Source organism: Bos indicus x Bos taurus, chromosome 8 (genome assembly GCF_003369695.1).
Source record: "Bos indicus x Bos taurus breed Angus x Brahman F1 hybrid chromosome 8, Bos_hybrid_MaternalHap_v2.0, whole genome shotgun sequence".
NCBI classification, from domain to species: domain Eukaryota; kingdom Metazoa; phylum Chordata; class Mammalia; order Artiodactyla; family Bovidae; genus Bos; species Bos indicus x Bos taurus.
In genome coordinates, this window is record NC_040083.1 from 12,179,896 (window position 1) to 12,199,631 (window position 19,736).

Here is a 19,736-nt window from a genome sequence, read left to right on the forward strand (position 1 = left end):
ATAAAGAGAATGTTGGCCCTAAATCAATATTGGCTCATTGCTTGACCTTGCAGAAGATTTCTAGCACAGAAATGGGTGAGAATGGGGGTGGAAATATTCAGATGTGAGAAAACACAATGACCATGAGTCTGTTCACCCTGATGGGTGATAGACATCACTGATCAGAGACTACAAGACTGGGGTGTTCTGGGATCAACATACTTCCATGGGAATATCAGTCACATGTATCTGACTGATATCTAGATTACAAGAAGAGGTTGGAAAAGGTATTCACAGCTGGAGGGTATGTCCTGCAAAACACTGTGGGCAAGAGAATGCAAGTGCTACTGAAATGCATGTGGCAAGTAGAGGATGTGGGTGGGTAGTGACAGCCGCAGATAGGGTTAGAGCTGTAATTGGGGATGGAGGGTGGGTTAGAGGAAGTGAATCATGGTGTGACTCAGGGATTGAGATGTCTCTTGTAGGCTCATTGGGTGCTGGTTGCTGTTCTTGGAGAATTCCTCACATCTGAAGAATGTTCACTTATTTCCTTCACTTTTTTTTTAATTGTTATTGAAGTATAGTTGCTTTACAATGTAGTGTTAGTTTCTGGTGTACAGCAAAGCAAATCAGCCATATGTCTACATATATCCCCTATTTCTTGGATTTCCTTCCCATTTAGGTCACTACAGAGGATTGAGCAGAGATTCCTGTGCTATACAGTAGGTTCTCATTAGTTATCTATCTCATACATAGTACTATGTGAGTGTTTGTGTGTGTGTGTGTGTGTGTGAGTGTGAGTGTGTGTGTGTGTGAGAGTGTGAGTGTGTGTGTGTGTGTGTGTGTGTGTGTGTGTGTAGGCTTCCCAGGTGGCACAGTGGTAAAGAACCCACCTGCCAATGTGGGAGATACAAGAGACATGGGTTCGATTCCTGGGTGGGAAAGAGTCCTGGAGTAGGAAATGGCAATCCACTCCAGTATTCTTGCCTAGAGAATCCCACGGACAGAGGAGCCTGGTGGACTACAGCCCATGGGATTGCAAGGAATTGGACACTATTGAGCATGAGCACAAATGAGCATGAGCGTAAATGTGTCAATCCCAACCTCCTGATTCATCTCACCTCCCTTTCCCCCCTTTGTATCCATACAAAGGATAGAGTTTGTTCTCTACATCTGTATCTCTATTTCTGCTTTGCAAATAGGTTCATCTGCACCATTTTTTTCTAGATTCCACATAATCATGTTTAACACAATATTTGAGTAATAAGAGGAAGTGACATAACAACTAGAAGAGCCAGAGGGCAATCTGGGTGTTTTTTTATGTGTGATTTATTTCACTCTGCATAAAGCTTTCAAAATTTATCCACAGGAGGCACACTTCATTTCTTCATCCTTGCAGTATCCTCATTGATGAAAACAAAGACTCACTCTGATCTGAGAACTTCAATCGGTTGAACTTCTTCAATTCTTCTGGCCCTCAGTGTAGCTGACGGAACAGATTGAAGAAGTTCACCTTTTTACACTGTTCCAAATCACCATCCAAACACAGACAACAACATAATGTGCATAATTCCTTTCTCTTCCTTTTAAAATAAATCATATGAGAAATTATTTTTATTATAGTTTTGTTGATAACATAATTATTTTTAAAAACTCACTCTGATTTTTAAAAACTCCATTTAGAGATAGTTCCATAAGAAACTTATATTTGCCTTGTATTCAATTCTTGGCCTTTTCTGATGATGCTAACAATAATAGAAATGGAAAGTCTATAGAAAATCAAAATATTTGTTTTCTGGTAAGTTGAAATCTGAGATTCCTCAGATTGCTGAGATAAGAGATGTGATCTGGGTGTGTTGGGATAAGTGAAACGTGTTTATATTCAAAAGGGTGCTTTGGCAAATAAAAGGAAAAGTATAGAAGTATTCAGTGTTTAGGAAAAAACAGAACAGTGTATTGGATATGATACTAATTTTGGAAAGAGGAAAAGCTACTTCTACAAACATATATTGTGTGTGTGTGTATGTGTGTGTGTGTGTCTGTGTAAAGAGAGAGAGAATGTGTGTGTATACAGACATACATGTGTGTGTATGTAGGTACAAAACTGATGTAAATCTATTTCCTCTGGGAAATAGTACTACTGGGGGCAAAAGATTTCATGATTTATTTTATTTATAACTGTATGGTTTTAGTTCATCTTTAAAAAGTGCCTTTATTTCATTATTATGGAGGAAAAGTGTATGTAATAAACTTGTGCTATGTCAAGTGAAAGCACAAATTTATTAAACACACTTTCAATACTTGAAAATATACTTGGTAGCTGAGTTTTCAGGGAGAAATATTATTAAAATTAAATATTAAATCTTATGGAAGCATTCATATACTATAGACAGCTATAGGCTTCTGCGAAAATAGTTTGACATTAAATATTAAACACTTAAAAAAATTTAAATTATTATAGATCCTCCTTCTGAGGAGACTAAATAGAAAGTTCCCCAAACATATATGTAGTTGGTGTGAATGCTAGGATTTAAATTCAGAAGAGTCATAAATATTTCCTGTAGTATTATTTATTATAACCAAAGGTGTAAACAATTAAAATTTCCTTAAGGATGCATATGGTTAAATAAATTGTAGTTAAATCCTCACAATGTCTTTTAAACCAATATTTATTAATATAGGAATATGGTCATGACATAGCGATTTTGTTTTTCACAAACTTGCAAATGGAATTCACATAATGTTATCTTTTATAAATATATACTCATATATAGGAAAATAAGAGAAGGATACATAATAAATTGCTACTTGATCTTAGCCCTATGTGATGAGGCATTGTATATGGTTTTTAATTTTGTTTGAAAAGAAATCTATACTCTCTAATTGAAGAAAATGAGATTGCATTTCCTTTGTCATAAAAAATGAAATGAGAGAAGAATATTTTTTAAAAGGGGAAATTATATTTCCTATGGGATTTATTTTCAATTCATAAAGATTAATGAGGCTTTCTAAGTTGTTTATTGGCCTTGAGTTTCCAGCAGTTCTTAAAGATAGATATTATTTTTCATATTTATCAAGAAGATGAATGCTGTGAGTGATAATATTTATGTAGAAAAATAATTTTTCTTTACTATTTAGCAAAGAGGAGCTATTTCTCACCATCCACAGAAGAGAAGGACAGTAAATCTCTAGTATTTTACAACGATCAGGTCAATTCAGCACATTTTTCTATCAAAGAATGTGCCAAACTGTGAGGATGTATAATCCCTGCAAATGCTTCTATAGAAAAATGCCAATAGCTTCTCCCCATAAACAGAAAGAGAAGGATGCATTGTCATGAATGATGAGGAGAGGAAAGCACTATGTCAGTAAAGTGACATTTTTAGAATTTCAACTGCATGAAAAAAGAGATGTCAGGGTGAATTTTTTTGGTCATGTTGTTAAGAATTTATAGTCTTAGATGTCACTTATATATTGCTATTATTTTACTATACTAATTCTTTTAAGCCCATTCATATAATCAGAAACCATTTAGTAATACTTATTAATAACTGCATGTGCCAGGCACTGTTCTAAACCTTGGGAATACAAATTTAATTGGCTCCAGAGAAACTCACAGTCAAGGAGAACTCATTGCACCTACATCCAAAAAGGATTCGAAGCAATTACAGGTAAAATGCAAGACAATTATAATGTCTGTGCCTACCTTTGTTACCAGAAAACAATTAGATTTAAAGCATCATAAATATCCCCATATCCTGGATCAGGTCCCATTCCTTCTCCTTTTATCTAATCTGATATCTTGATGTACACAGATTTGTTGACACAAAACAATGAGCAAGTTAAAATTAATTTGGTGACTGCTACAAGAAGCAGGCAATTCCCACTTCACCCATCCAAATATTGGAATGTCCATCACCTCAGTCACAAATGTCAGAAGAGTGGGCTCCTGCGTGACTTACTGACTTAACAGCATGCCCATTTGAAACCTGCCTCAAGGGAGCATAGTGGAATCTCATTTAATATTGATTATGATTATTGCAATATTTACTGTCAGTTGTTTTTACCAATTTACAGAGAAATAAATATACATTATCGATAAATGTATGAAAATTTTCTCTAGCCCTTAAATAAAAAAATAAAGCAAAATGAGATTATAAACATCTTTAGTGAATATTTAAAACATTTAAATCCAGTTTAGGTGGTGGTAGGAGAATCATTAACTCTCATACACTAATCATGGATTTGCAAATTTATACAAATTTTCTTTTTTTTTTGCAGAGCAATTTGACAGTGGCTCTCGTGTTGAGGTGGAACTTCTACCCAGTCTACCACTGGGGTACCTACCATAAAAGGCTTTGTTTTCCTTGTGTTCTCTTCTCAGGTCTCTCATCCTTGCTATTCTGCCTGCCTTGCTTCTTTCAGTGGCCAAAGGGTTGACAACTTCCTTATTTATCCATGTAGGAGAGAGTACATTTAATAACTTTTGCTTGGAGGAAGACAAGGCAACCCATTCCAGTGTTCTTGCCTAGAGAATACCATGGACAGAGGAGCCAGGCAGGCTACAGTCCATTAGGTCGCAAAGAGTCAGACATGACTGAAGCAACTTAGCACACACATGTAATATATTATTGGAATGGCCAAAGAGTTTGTTCAGGTTTTTCCATAACATCTTATGAAAAAACCTATTTTGGGGCTGACCCAGTATAATATATATTACACACACACACACACACACACACACACAAAACCCAAAACCCAAACAAAACTTTTGCTGCAGGAGTAGCTTTCCTCACAACAGGATATGACGGATCGCGATCATTTGGAGCATATTCAGAGTGTCTCTTATATTATCTCTTTATATACCAAATGATGCACTTGGATTCTATTTCCTACATATATCATGCATATATTTCTGTTACTCTTTACCACGGTTAGATTAGATTTCAGTAGGAGAAAGAGTCTTTTCTTATCTCCAGCCATAGGCCATTTTGGTGCTTCAGAGATGAGACACTGACATTACCATACTTGGTCCCAGGTTTAGGCTGAAGTTATTCCCTGCATGACACGGTCCTTCTACATCTGGTACCTGTACCCCCATCTTCATGTTCAGATCAGAATAGATCAGTCGCTCAGTCGTGTCCGACTCTTTGCGACCCCATAAATCGCAGCACGCCAGGCCTCCCTGTCCATCACCAACTCCCGGAGTTCACTCAGACTCAAGTCCATCGAATCAGTGATGCCATCCAGCCATCTCATCCTCTGTCGTCCCCTTCTCCTCTTGCCCCCAATCCTTCCCAGCATCAGAGTCTTTTCCAATGAGTCAACTCTTCGCATGAGGTGGCCAAAGTACTGGAGTTTCAGCTTTAACATCATTCCTTCCAAAGAAATCCCAGGGCTGATCTCCTTCAGAATGGACTGGTTGGATCTCCTTGCAGTCCAAGGGACTCTCAAGAGTCTTCTCCAACACCACAGTTCAAACACATCAATTCTTCGGTGCTCAGACTTCTTCACAGTCCAACTCTCACATCCATACATGACCACAGGAAAAACCATAGCCTTGACTTGACGAACCTTTGTTGGCAAAGTAATGTCTCTGCTTTTGAATATGCTATCTACGTTGGTCATAACAGGCTGCAGTCACCATCTGTAGTGATTTTGGAGCCCAGAAAAATAAAGTCTGACACTATTTCCACTGTTTCCCCATCTATTTCCCATGAAGTGATGGGACTGGATGCCATGATCTTCGTTTTCTGAATGTTGAGCTTTAAGCCAACTTTTTCACTCTCCACTTTCACATTCATCAAGAGGCTTTTTAGTCCCTCTTCACTTTCTGCCACAAGGGTGGTGTCATCTGCATATCTGAGGTTATTGATATTTCTCCTGGTAATCTTGATTCCAGCTTGTGTTTCTTCCAGTACAGCATTTCTCATGATGTACTCTGCATATAGCTAAATAAACAGGGTGACAGTATACAGCCTTGACAAACTCCTTTTCCTATTTGGAACCAGTCTGTTGTTCCATGTCCAGTTCTAACTGTTGCTTCCTGGCCTGCATACAAATTTCTCAAGAGGCAGATCAGGTAGTCTGGTATTCCCATCTCTTTCAGAATTTTCCACAGTTTATTGTGATCCACACAGCCAAAGGCTTTGGCATAGTCATTAAAGGAGAAATAGATGCTTTTCTGGAACTCTCTTGCTTTTTCCATGATCCAGTGGATGTTGGCAATTTGATCTCTGGTTCCTCTGCCTTTTCTAAAACCAGCTTGAACATCAGGAAGTTCACGGTTCACATATTGCTGAAGCCTGGCTTAGAGAATTTTGAGCATTACTTTACTAGCGTGTGAGATGAGTGCAATTGTGTGGTAGTTTGAGCATTCTTTGGCATTGCCTTTCTTTGGGATTGGAATGAAAACTGACCCTTTCCAGTCCTGTGGTCACTGCTGAGTTTTCCAAATTTGCTGGCATATTGAGTGCAGCACTTTCACAGCATCATCTTTCAGGATTTGGAATAGCTCAACTGGAATTCCATCACCTCTACTAGCTTTGTTCGTAGTGATGCTTTCTAAGGCCCACTTGACTTCACATTCCAGAATGTCTGGCTCTAGGTCAGTGATCACACCATCGTGATTATCTGGGTCGTTAAGAATTTTTTTGTACATGGTGGAGAGATCTGACAGAATGTGGTCCACTGGAGAAGGGAATGGCAAACCACTTCAGTATTCTTGCCTTGAGAACCTGATGAACAGTATGAAAGGCAAAATGATAGGCTTCTGAAAGAGAAACTCCCCAGGTCAGTAGGTGCCCAATATGCTACTGGAGATTAGTGGAGAAATAACTCCAGAAAGAATGAAGGGATGGAGCCAAAGCAAAAACAATACCCAGCTGTGCATGTGACTGGTGATAGAAGCAAGGTCCGATGCTGTAAAGAGAAATATTGCATAGGAACCTGGAATGTCAGGTCCATGAATCAAGGCAAATTGGAAGTGGTCAAACAAGAGATGGCAAGAGCGAATGTCGACATTCTAGGAATCAGCGAACTGAAATGGACTGGAATGGGTGAATTTAACTCATTATATCTACTACTACAGGCAGGAATCCCTCAAAAGAAATGGAGTGGCCATTATGGTCAACAAAAGAGTCCGAAATGCAGTACTTGGATGCAATCTCAAAAACAACAGAATGATCTCTGTTCGTTTCCAAGGCAAACCATTCAGTATCACAGTAATCCAAGTCTATGCCCCAACCAGTAACACTGAAGAAGCTGAAGTTGAAAGGTTCTATGAAGACCTACAAGACCTTTTAGAACTAACATCCCCAAAAGATGTCCTTTTCATTATAAGGGACTGGAATGCAAAAGTAGGAAGTCAAGAAACACCTGGAGTAACAGGCAAATTTGGCCTTGGAATACGGAATGAAGCAGGGCAAAGACTAATAGAGTTTTGCCAAGAAAATGCACTGGTCATAACAAACACCCTCTTCCAACAACACAAGAGAAGACTCTATACATGGACATCACCAGATGGTCAACACCGAAATCAGATTGATTATATTCTTTGCAGCCAAAGATGGAGAAGCTCTATACCGTCAGCAAAAACAAGACCAGGAGCTGACTGTGGCTCAGACCATGAACTCCTTATTGCCAAATTCAGACTTAAATTGAAGAAAATGGGGAAAACCACTAGACCATTCAGGTATGACCTAAATCAAACCCCTTATGATTATACAGTGGAAGTGAGAAATAGATTTAAGGGCCTAGATCTGATAGATAGAGTGCCTGATGAACTATGGAATGAAGTTAGTGACATTGTATAGGAGACAGGGATCAAGACCATCCCCATGGAAAAGAAATGCAAAAAAGCAAAATGGCTGTCTGGGGAGGCCTTACAAATAGCTATGAAAAGAAGAGAAGCAAAAAGCAAAGGTGAAAAGGAAAGATATAAACATCTGAATGCAGAGTTCCAAAGAATAGCAAGAAGAGATAAGAAAGCCTTCTTCAGTGATCAATGCAAAGAAATAGAGGAAAACAACAGAATGGGAAAGACTAGAGATCTCTTCAAGAAAATCAGAGATACCAAAGGAACATTTCATGCAAAGATGGGCTCGATACAGGACAGAAATTGTATGGACCTAACAGAAGCAGAAGATATTAAGAAGAGATGACAAGAATACACAGAATAACTGTACAAAAAACATCTTCATATTAGGAAGTCCTTATAGAGAATTGTACACTAAGGGGGTTAGAATGAGTCATCTGCTCTAAGTCTTTGCTGTACTATTGGTCAGAATGCTTCTGTGCTTGTGAGCACCTGCAGAAAGAAAGAAATTCAATACTTCATTGAAAGAGAATCTTAGCAGACCCCTGAGAACTAGCAATAAATAATCCAAGGTAAAGAGGAAAAGTCGAATCCAGCACATTTACTGAGGGAGGTCCCAGAGTATCCTTGGCTGAGACTATATTATGATCTGATCTCATATGCAGAGTAATATAAATACAGGGGAAAATAGTAATGGTATTTAGAAACAAAGAGTACATTTCTCTCAATGCTTTTCAGAAACCTGTCTTGTGATAAAGATGGATCTAACTGTTAATAGCAGAGGGACTGATGTAATTTTGACAATCTCTAAATTGTATCAAAGATAAAAGCAGTATTCATTATTATGATGAGGTTTGTATGCAAACTTGGTATCATTAAAAGTCAATGAGTATTTTTTCAGTGAATCTCAGTTCAGTGATCAGGATCATTTTAAGTAAAATTAAGGACTATTACATACTACCAAGGGATCAAGTAGTTCCACTATGTTCTGTTAGGTCCTATCTCTGAGAAACACTATTATTAAAAGGTACTGACATAGTTCTTTATTAAAGTGAAAGAGGAGAGTGAAAAAGTTGGCTTAAAACTCAACATCCAGAAAACTAAGATCATGGCATCTGGTCCCATCACTTCATGGAAAATAGATGGGGAAGCAATGGAAACAATGATAGACTTTATTTTTTGGGCTCCCAAATCACTGCAGATGGTGACTGCAGCCATGAAATTAAAAGGCACTTCCTTCTTGGAAGAAAAGCTATGATCAACTTAGATAGCATATTAAAAAGCAGAGACATTACTTTGCCAACAAAGGTCTGTCTAGTCAAAGCTATGGTTTTTGCAGTAGTCATGTATAGATGTGATAGTTGGACCATAAAGAAAGCTGAGCACTGAAGAACAGATGCTTTTGAACTGTGGTGTTAGATAAGATGATTGAGAGTCCCTTGGACAGCAAGCAAATCCAACCAGTCCATTTTAAAGGAGATCAGTCCTGAATATTCATTGGAAGGACTGATGCTGAAACTGAAGCTCCAATACTTTGGCCACCTGATGCAAAGAACTGACTTATTGGAAAAGATCCTGATGCTAGGACAGATAGAAGGCAGGAGGAGAAGGGGATGACAGAGGATGAGATGGTTGGATGGCATCACACTCAATGGACATGAGTTTGAGTAAACTGTGGGAGTTGGTGATGGACAGGGAGGCCTGGCATGCTGCAGTCCATGGGGTCACAAAGAGTCAAAAATGACTGAGTGGCTGAACTGAACTGAACTGACTTAACTGAACTGAACTGAATTTATATAGCACTGTGTATCTAGAAGGACCAACAGGAAGCAAGTGGGGTGAAGATTTATCATCATGTGGCATATGGTTATGGGCCAGAGGAAGTTTAGGCTCCAGTGTCAATACAGATAATGGCTTGATAGTGTTAAGCAGATAAGAACTGTTATGTAAATTTCTAGCAAACAGAATCCAACAACATATTAACAAATCATACATCATGACCAAGTGGGCTTTATCCCATGAATGCAAGGATTCTTTAGTAGCCACAAATCAAACAATGCGATACACTACATTAACAAATTGAAAGATAAAAACCATATGACTGTCTCAATAGATGCAGAGAAAACTTTTGACATAATTCAATATCCATTTATGAGAAAAACCTTCCAGAAAGCAGGAATAGAAGAAACATACCTCAACATAATAAAGGCTATATATGATAAACCCACAGCAAACATTATCCTCAATGGTGAAAAATTGAAAGCATTTCCCCTAAAGTCAGGAACAAGACAAAGGTGCCCACTCTCATGACTTCTATTCAACATAGTTTTGGAAGTTTTAGCCACAGTAATCAGAGAAGAAAAAGAAATAAAAGGAATCCAGATTGGAAAACAAGAAGTAAAACTCTCACTGTTTGCAGATGACATGATCCTCTACACAGAAAGCCCTAAAGACTCCAGCAGAAAATTACTAGAGCTAATCAATGAATATAGTAAAGTTGCAGGATGTAAAGTTAACACACAGAATTCCCTTTCATTCCTATACACTAACAATGAGAAGACAAAGAGAAATTAAGGAAACAATTCCATTCACCATTGTGACAAAAAGAATAAAATACTTAGGAATAAATCTACCAAAAGAAACAAAAGACCTATATATAGAACACTGATGAAAGAAATCAGAGATGACACAAATGGAGAAATATACCATGTTCATGGGTCAGAAGAATCAATATAGTGAAAATGAGTATACTATCCAAAGATTCAGTGAAATCCCTATCAAGCTACCAATGGTATATTTCAGAGAACTAGAACAAATTTCACAATTTGTATGGAAATATATAAAACTTCAAATAACCAAAGCAATCTTGAGAAAGAAGAATGGAACTGGAGGAATCAACCTCCCTGACTTCAGACTATACTACAAAGCCACAGTTATCAAGACAGTATGGTACTGGCACAAAGACAGAAATATAGATCAATGGAACAAAATAGAAAGCCCAGAGATAAATGCACGCACCTATGGACACCGTATCTTTGACAAAGGAGGTAAAAATATGCAATGGAGAAAAGACAATCTCTATAAAAAGTGGTGCTGGGAAAACTGGTCAACCACTCATAAAAGAATGAAACTAGAACACTTTCTAACACCATGCACAAAAATAAACTCAAAATGGATTAAAGATCTAAACATAAGACCAGAAACTGTAAAACTCCTAGAGGAGAACATAGGCAAAACACTCTCTGACATAAATCACAGCAGGACCCTCAATGACTCACCTCCCAGACTAATGGAAATAAAAGCAAAAATAAACAAATGGGACCTAATTAAACTTAAAAGCTTTTGCACAACAAAGGAAACTATAAGCAAGGTGAAAAGGCAGCCTTCAGAATGGGAGAAAATAATAGCAAATGAAGCAACTGACAAACAACTCATCTCAAAAATATACAAGTAGCTCATGCAGCTCAATTCCCAGAAAATAAATGACCCAATCAAAAAATGGGCCAAAGAACTAAACAGACATTTCTCCAAAGAAGACATACAGATGATTAACAAACACATGAAAAGATGTGCAACATCAGTCATTATTAGAAAAACGTAAATCAAAACCACAATGAGGTAGCATCTCACGCCAGTCAGAATGGCTGCTATCAAAAAGTCTATAAGCAATAAATGCTGGAGAGGGTGTAGAGAAAAGAGAACCCTCTTACACTGTTGGTGGGAATGCAAACTAGTATAACCACTATGGAGAACAGTGTGGAGATTCCTTAAAAAACTGGAAATAGAACTGCCATATGACCCAGCAATCCCACTGCTGAGCATACACACTGAGGAAACCAGAATTGAAAGAGACACGTGTACTCCAATGTTCATCGCAACACTGTTTACAACAGCTAGGAGATGGAAGCAACCTAGATGTCCATCGGCATATGAGTGGATAAGAAAGCAGTGGCACATATACACAATGGAATATTACTCAGCTATTAAAAATAATGGATATGAATCAGTTTTAATGATGTGGATGAAACTGGAGCCTATTATACAGAGTGAAGTAAGTCAGAAAGAAAAATACCAACACAGTTTACTAATGCATATATGTGGAATTTAGAAAGATGGTAACTATGACTGAGAGACAGCAAAAGAGACATAGAAGTAAAGAAGTCTTTTGGACTCTGTGTGAGAAGGTGAGGGGGGGATGATTTGAGAGAATAGCATTGAAACATGTATATTATCATATGTGAAACAGATCACGAGTCCAGGTTTAATGCATGAGACAGGGTGCTCAGGACCGGTGCACTGGGATGACCCTGAGGGATGGGATGGGGAGGGAGGTGGGAGGGGGATTCAGGATGGGGGACACATGTATACCCATGGCTGATACATGTCAATGTATGGCAAAAACCACTACAATATTGTAAAGTAATTAGCCTCCAGTTAAAATAAATTAATTAATTAAAAAAAAAGAACTGTTATGTAGAAGAGATGACCTTTGCATATACATAGTATATATATGTAAGTGTAGTCATATATAAGGGCTTCCTAGGTGGTGCAGTGGTAAAGAATCTGCCTGCCAATGCAAGAGATGTAGATTCGATCCCTGTCCGGAAGATTCCCCTGGAGTAGAAAGTGGCAAGCCACTCTAGTATTCTTGCCTGGATATTTCATTAACAGAGGGTTCTGACAGTCTATAGCCCATGAGGTTGCAAAGAGTCAGACATGACTGAGAATGTACACACAGAGTCATTTATGGAGATCCATGTATGCTTGTGTATATTATAATGTATAATATATGTAAACATAACGTCAAAACTTATCTAGGACTCACTCATCTTTACAATTCAGTATTAACTTGCTTTCTGGTAGTCAGTTGTGAGGGGGCCAGAAAAAGATATTTGGCTGTGGGAAACTGATAATTCTGCTGCTGCTGCTGCTGCTGCTAAGTCACTTTAGTCGTGTCCGACTCTGTGCAACCCCATAGACGGCAACCCACCAGGCTCCGCCATTCCTGGGATTCTCCAGGCAAGAACACTGGAGTGGGTTGCCATTTCCTTCTCCAATGCAGGAAAGTGAAAGTGAAGTCGCTCAGTCGTGTCTGACATTTCGCGACCCCATGGACTGCAGCCTACCAGGCTCCTCTGTCCATGGGATTTTCCAGGCAAGAGTACTGGAGTGGGTTGCCATTGCCTTCTCCGGATAATTCTAACCAATCATAATTCATTCATCACGACTGGCATTTTGGTGCTTTTTAAAATAGACTGTGTCTGGAGCTTCCCTAGTGGCCTAGTAGTTAAGACTTCACCTTCCAATGCAGGGAGTGTGGGTTCAGTCCCTGGTCAGGGATCTAAGATGCCACATGCCTTGAAGCCATAAAAACAGAATGTAAAACAGAAACATCATAACAAAATTAAATAAAAACTTTAAAAGTGGTCCACTTGAAAACAAAATCTTAAAGAAAAGAAGACTGTGTTCTGAGATGCAGGAAAAAGAAGGGCCACAGCTGGGGGGCTGCCCAAAGTTAATGCTGCCTCACGTTGTTTTGCCTGATTTCCTGTTCTCTGATGCCTTGTAAAATTCCCAAAGGGAAAACATGGTTTTGGTAAAATTTTTTGTCATATGAGCCCAATGTGAACTGCATGAATAGCCAAAATTGTATATCTTATTTTATTGTGTCTCACTTTTTTGTGTGCTTAGAAGATATTGTGACTTTTACACACTGAAGGTTTGAGGCAAGTCTGTGTCAAGCAAGTCTATCAGTGCCATTTTCCAACAGCATTTGCTCACTTCTTGTTTCTGTGTCACATTTTCATAATTCTCACAATATTTAAAACTGTTTCCATATATGTTTGTTGCAGTAAACTGATGGCTCATATGGTGGTTAACATTTTTTTTAGCAATAAAGTTTTAAAAATTAAGATATGTATTTATTTTAGACATAATCCTATTGAACACTTAATTGACTACAGTGTAAGTTTTATTCGCACTAAAAAAACAAAAAAATTCACTGGTCTTACCTTAGTAGTTGCTCAGTCGTGTGTGATTCCTTGTGACCCATAGATGATAGCCCTCCAGGCTTCTCTGTCCATGGAATTCTCCAAACAAGAATACTGGAGGGGGTAGCCATTTCCTTCTCCAGGGGATCTTCCTACCCAGGGATGGAACCTGAGTCTCCCGCATTGCAGGCAGATTCTTCACTGTCTGAGTCAATTGCGATATTTTCTTTATTTCATTGGTCTAGAACTGAACCCACAATAGCATCAGTAATATCTCTGATTGGCTATTAAGTGAAATTAATAAATTTATAAAAGTTGATGTCAGGATTCTTTTCAAAACCTCTGAATCACCTCTGCAAAAAGTTTGTAAGATGCCTGACCAGGAAGCTTTCCCACAGAGTCTGCACACAGCTGTCAGTCTTTACCCGGGCCATTCCCTCTGCTGGAATGCTTTTCCTTGCCAGGGTCTCAATACTACCCAGTCTCTTCAGTAAGAGACTTATACCTCCCACACCCCTGTTTGTTGAGCCCGCTCTGGCTGACCCAGACAGAATACGTGTCCTTTCTTTCTGGATTACTCTATTGCTTGTCCTTTCTATGCTTTGCTGTGTCAGCATATTTATCCTCTGCTGAACTCTGAGCTGTTTCAGTGAAAAGTTAGGTGTATCACTAACAGCATACTGAGTGCTTGTCACAGAGTCAGTGTTTGATAATGACATTTTATTTATAATTAATTTTATTTTTTGAAGAGTGGTTGCTTTACAATATTACTTTCAAGTGTACAAAGTAGTGATTCAATATGTTTATAGATTTTACTCCATTTAAAGTTGCTATAAAATATTGGTTATCTTTCCTATACTGTACATTACATCCTTGTGTCTCATTAATTTTATACTTAGTAGTTTGTACCTTTTAATATCCTTTCCCTATGTTACATCTCCTCCAACCCTTCTTTCCACTGGTAACCACTAGTTTATTCTCTATATCTGTGCATCTATTTCTGTTTAGTATATTCATTCATTTTAGTTTTTAATATACCACATATAAATGAACACATACAGTATTTATTTTTCTCTGTCCAATTTAATTCACTGAGTATAATACCTCCAAGTCCATCCATGTTGTTTAAAATGGCAAAATTTAATTCTTTTTATGGCTAAGTAATATTTTACCATATGTGTATATACACATATAAAAATGAGTGCGTTAGTCGTTCAGTTGTGTCTGACTCTTTGTGACCCCGTGGACAGTAGCCACCAGACTCCTCTGTCTATAGAATTCTCTAGGCAAGACTACTTGAGTGGATTGCCATTCACCTCATCAAGGGATCTTCCTGACCCAGGGATTGAACCCAAGACCCCTGAATTGCAGGCAGATTCTTTACCATCTGAGCCACCATGTATATAGATTATATATAATGTACATATATATCCCCAAGAATGCACAAACTACTGCACAGTTGCACTCATCTCACACGCTAGTAAAGTAATGCTCAAAATTCTCCAAGCCAGGCTTCAACAGTACATGAACCATGAACTTCCAGATGTTCAAGCTGGATTTAGAAAAGGCAGAGGAACCAGAGATCAAATTGCCAACATCTGTTGGATCATTGAAAAAGGAAGAGAGTTCCAGAAAAGCATCTACTTTGCTTTATTGACTATGCCAAAGCCTTTGACTGTGTGGACCACCACAAACTCTGGAAAGTTCTTAAAGATATTGGAATACCAGACCACCTGACCTGCCTCTTGAGAAACCTATATGCAGGTCAGGAAGCAACAGTTAGAACTGTACATGGAATAGACTGGTTCCAAATAGGAAAAAGAATACGTCAAGGCTGTATACTGTCACCATGCTTATTTAACTTATATGCAGAATACATCATGAGAAACGCTGTGCTGGAATCACAAGCTGGAATCAAGATTGCCAGGAGAAATATCAATAACTTCAGATATGCAGATGACACCACACTTATGGCAGAAAGTGAAGAACTAAACAGTGTCTTGACGAAAGTGAAAGAGGAGAGTGAAAAAGTTGGCTTAAAACTCAACATTCAGAAAACTAACATCATGGCATCTGGTCCCATCACTTCATGGGAAATAGATGGGTAAACAATGAAAACAGTGACAGACTTTATCTTTTTGGGTTCCCAAATCGCTGCAGATGGTGATTGAAGCCATGAAATTAAAAGACCCTTGCTCCTTGGAAGAAAAGTTATGACCAACCTAGACAGTATATTAAAAGGCAGAAACATTACTTTGCCAACAAAGGTCTGTCTGATCAAGGCTATGGCTTTTCCAGTAGTCATGTATGGATGTGAGAGTTGGACTATAAATAAAGCTGAGCACCAAAGAATTGATGCTTTTGAACTGTGGTGTTGGACAAGACTCTTGAGAGTCCCTTAGACTGCAAGGAGATCCAACCAGTCCATCCTAAAGGAGACCAGTCCTGGGTGTTCATTGGAAGGACTGATGCTGAAGGTGAAGCTCCAATACTTTGGGCACCTGATGTGAAGAACTGACTCATTTGAAAAGACCCTGTTGCCAGGAAAGACTGAAGGCAGGAGGAGAAGGGGATGACAGAGGATGAGATGGTTGGATGTCATCACTGACTCAATAGACATGAATTTGAGTAAACTCTGGGAGTTGGTGATGGACAGGGAGGCCTGGCATGCTGCAGGCCATGGGGTTGAAATGAGTTGGACACAACTGAGCGACTGAACTGAACTGATACATATGCACACATATATCTACAGAAGAGGACTGTGACACACAATTGATAACCTCAGGGGTTTTCTCTACATATACACAAAATCTAGTCTACACTTATTTTTGTTACAGTTCAACAGTTTCTCTTTAGCAAAATAACTTTAGTTTGGAACTATATATCAGTTCAGTTCAGTTCAGTTGCTCAGTTGTGTCCTACTCTTTGCGAACCCATGAATCACAGCATGCCAGGCCTCCCTGTACATCACTAACTCCTGGAGTTCACTCAAACTCATGTCCATCGAGTTGGTGATGCCATCCAGCCATCTCATCCTCTGTCATCCCCTTCTCCTCCTGCCCTCAATCCCTCCCAGCATCAGGGTCTTTTCCAATGAGTCAACTCTTCTCATGAGGTGGCCAAAGTATTGGAGTTTCAGCCTCAGCATCAGTCCTTCCAATGAACACCCAGGACTGGTCTCCTTTAGGTTGGACTGGTTGGATCTCCTTGCAGTCCAAGGGACTCTCAAGAGTCTTCTCCAACACCACAGTTCAAATGCATCAATTCTTTGGTGCTCAGCTTTCTTCACAGTCCAACTCTCACATCCATACATGACCACTGGAAAAACCATAGCCTTGACTAGAGGGACCTTTGTTGGCAAAGTAATGTCTCTGCTTTTGAATATGCTATCTAGGTTGGTCATAACTTTCCTTCCAAGGAGTAAGCGTCTTTTAATTTCATGGCTGCAATCACCATCTGCAGTGATTTTTGAGCCCCCCAAAATAAAGTCTGACACTGTTTCCACTGTTTCCCCTTGTATTTCCCATGAAGTGATGGGACCAGATGCCATGAGATATATATATATATATATATATATATATATATATATATAATTTCTCACATCCCCTTTATCCATTTACCTTTGATGAACACTTAGGTGTTTTCCATATCTTGATTATTATAAATAAAGCTACTAAGAATATTGATGTGCCTATATATATATATATATTTTTTTTTTTTTTGCATTAGTGTTTCTTTGTTTCTTCAGATATGTACCCAGGAGTGGAATTGCTGGATCATATTATATTTTTAAATTTCTCCATCCTAAAGGAGACCAATCCTGGGTGCTCACTGGAAGGACTGATGTTGAAGCTGAAACTCCAATACTTTGGCCACCTCATGCTAAGAGTTGACTCATTGGAAAAGACCCTGATGCTGGGAGGGACTGGGGACAGGAGGAGAAGGAGACGACAGAGGATGAGATGGCTGATGGCATCACCGACTCGAGGAACATGAGTTTGAGTGAACTCCAGGAGTTAGTGATGGACAGGGAGGCCTGGCATGCTGCAATTCATGGGGTTTCAAAGAGTTGGACACGACTGAGTGACTGAACTGAACTGAACTGATGATTATAAATGGGATTGTTTTCTTGCTTTCTCTCACTGCTAGTTCATTATTAGTGTGTAGAAAAAGAAAATACTTCTGTATGTTAATCTTTTTTTGTAACTTTACTGAATCCATTTACTAATGGTGAGACTGTAGGGTTCTGTATATGCAATATTATGTCATCTGCAAACAGTGACAGTTTCACTTCTTCCTTTCTAATTTGGATGCCTTTTATTTCATTTTCTTCTGTGATTGCTGTGGCTAGAACTTCTAACACTTTGTTAAATATAAATGATGAGAGTGGGAATCCTTCCTAATTTTAGAGGAAAAGCTTCCAGTTTTTTACCATTGATAATGGTATTTTAAAATGGTATACTCAGTTTGCTATGTAGTTCCTCTTTAAAAACTTTAAAAGATACATGCAAGCACGGGGAAAGAAATGGTCAAAAGATTTAGCTTCCCTCAAAAAGACATAAGAGTAGCACATGATTCATTGCCTTTTTCAAGTTTTTGTGATAATTGAAATATATTTCAATTTTTCCCCAATTTTCAGACCTGGTTATCATCAACTGTATGTTTTTCAGAAACTATGTTAAAATTTGTGCCGCTAAAATTGCCAGCTTTAGCTTGAGTCAAATTTTATGAGAAGCTTAATTGTCTTTGTTTTGACTTATCCATGCTTATTTAAATTTATGAAGAGATTTTTTTATTCTCTCATATTATCAAAGTCCAAACAACAATTTTTCTAAAGAGGAATGCCTCAGGGTCAGTTGTTATAGCAATTATCAATTACATTTGGCTTCATTTAATTGTTTGCAAAATTAGCTTTTGAAAGTACCACTTAATTTTCTTTCCAGTCTCACTTCTCAAGAAGGTAATTAATGGACTAACTCTAATTAAACATGAATGATAAAGCACAGGGAACTTTTAAATTAAATCATCATTGAACTTCTTCTGTGCTATCTATCAATTGGTACTCGGGTACTGAGGGCATTGAATCATTAGAGAACTCAGTGCTCTCCTACCCACACTACCCCATCCCATTTTATCACTGCCTGTATTTATATGTCTAATTTATTAACGTAATCAGAATGTCCCATCTGAGTTCATTTCTTAAATCTGTAAGCTATCAGAAATGTATTTAAAAATACTCTAGTAGGAACTGCAAAAAATAATGTCAACATTGATCTGTCTAATCCCTGTGAAATAAATAACTATGTCCCTGATGCTTAGGCCCTGGTAAGAAAAATATGTCCTGCTACAAAAATATGTGAGCATCCATTTTGTATTCTAGGTGGGAGCGATACCTGCAGCCTGCACCTATTATCTCATGTTGAGGTATATGACTGAGAAGTACAAAAAGGAACTTCTCGTCAGAAAACTTTAGGGCAACCCACTAAAAATATCTCTGAATCTCATTTTTGGAAGTTTATAGATATATAAAATATGTCTGTTACCTTGATTGTGGTAATGTTTTCACAGGTATATGCATATCTTCAAACTAGTATACATTTAAATATGGACAGTTTTCTGTATGTCAGTTTATACCTTGATAAAGCTGTTTTAAAAATAGAATTAGTCTCGAAGTGGCTTTTCATTTGTTGTCCTTTTGAATACATTACCACAAGTTTGGCACCTTAGAACAAAACTCTTCATTAACTCACAGTACTGTTGGGCAGACACCTGGGCTGAGGTGGCTGGGTTCCCTGCTCAGGTGCTTATAAGGCTGAAATCTGTGTGCTCTCATTCAGATTCCAAGGCTCTAAGTTAGGTTGGGTCAGAATTCACTTCCTTGCAGTTACAGAACGAGCATGCCTGTTTCCTTGATGGCTGTCAGCTGGAGGCCACTGTCCATGTTCCCCTGT